This window comes from Capsicum annuum, chromosome 7, assembly GCF_002878395.1.
Source record: "Capsicum annuum cultivar UCD-10X-F1 chromosome 7, UCD10Xv1.1, whole genome shotgun sequence".
In the NCBI taxonomy this organism is placed as follows: Eukaryota; Viridiplantae; Streptophyta; class Magnoliopsida; order Solanales; family Solanaceae; genus Capsicum; species Capsicum annuum.
In genome coordinates, this window is record NC_061117.1 from 26,014,080 (window position 1) to 26,015,442 (window position 1,363).

The following is a 1,363-nucleotide window of genomic DNA, read 5'->3' on the forward strand; positions in this document are numbered from 1 at the left end:
TCAACATCCACAAGTAGCCCCACCCTCAACTTAAAATCATGCAATATCTCCAATGCATCAAACCAAAATAATAGAGTTAGAAACATACATGTGGCACCATGGGTGCGAAGATCTGATGTCAATTGCATAATACAAATACAAACAACAAAATACCTTGGGTTTCCTCTCAAGAAGCGCCTAATTTAGTGGTGCGACACTATATCATCCAGTCATCCTTTATCCCTCCCCTTAGACGATTTGAATTGTTTGCCCATATTTCGATCTTTACTCCTTTTAGGTCCGTTGGGAAAGGGTGAGGGCATGATAAGGAATGTTCTATCACGCCACCTCGAAGACTTGAAACGCTTGCCCAATTTTGCATCAAACTTTCGTGTGGGCTTATTGGGAAGTAGTGCGGATCTTAAAAAATCACTAAATGGACATCGATCTTTAGGGTTCTTGGCTTTTACAATTGGGGTTGTGGTATACCCTTTTGGAAAGATAAACTCCAAAATGTAAAAATTTTCCTCCTCATTTTCAAAATTCACCATTTGCTTGGGTGATTCGACTTTCATCACATCCACCAGGGATAATGTTGAAAAGTGGTTCGAATGAGGACTAAGTCTTACTTCCAGAGTAGCATCCCTATTAGTATCTTTACCCTGAAATGAACTAGAGTCTTCACAAGGATTGTGCTTGATTTTTTCTTTTGCCTCTAGCACCATTTCCCTAATCTTGGTATCATCCCTCATGGTTGGTTCGGGTCGTTAGGAAATCTCCAAGGGTTGATCAACATTAACCTCATCATCAATATAGGATTCTTGCTCCTCATATTCACACTCTTCGATTAGTCTAAATGATTCCAAAGACAAGATATCATCTAAACATAATGTAGAAGAGTGTCTTAGATGATTGACCTCGATATCCATCTCCCCTATCTTTTCTCTTTCCTTGTTAAATGCCCTAATGTCTTGACGTATATCACATATGATATCATTCATTATGTCCATACGATCCAACATTAGTTGAAGCATAGCTTCAATGCCACTCTTTCCAGTGCTTCGTTCTTCCTTTTCTTGACCAAAAGACCTATCAAAATCATAAGAAGAACTAGAATTTGGGTTAGCACAATGGGGGGAGGGGGTATTTGGGGAATCACTCTAATCTCAATCTTGACACTACTAGAAAACTGCTTATTACCTGAGGATTTTACCTAGAGAATAATATCGCAGGAAATACATGCGGATTAACCTATGAAATTATTAAATTCGTCAATATTATAATATATTACCTGTGAACTATATATTTGCAACAAATTCCACAGGTAAATTTGGCGCCATAGTGCGCAAATTTCTTACTTGTGATATTACCTGAGGAAATATAT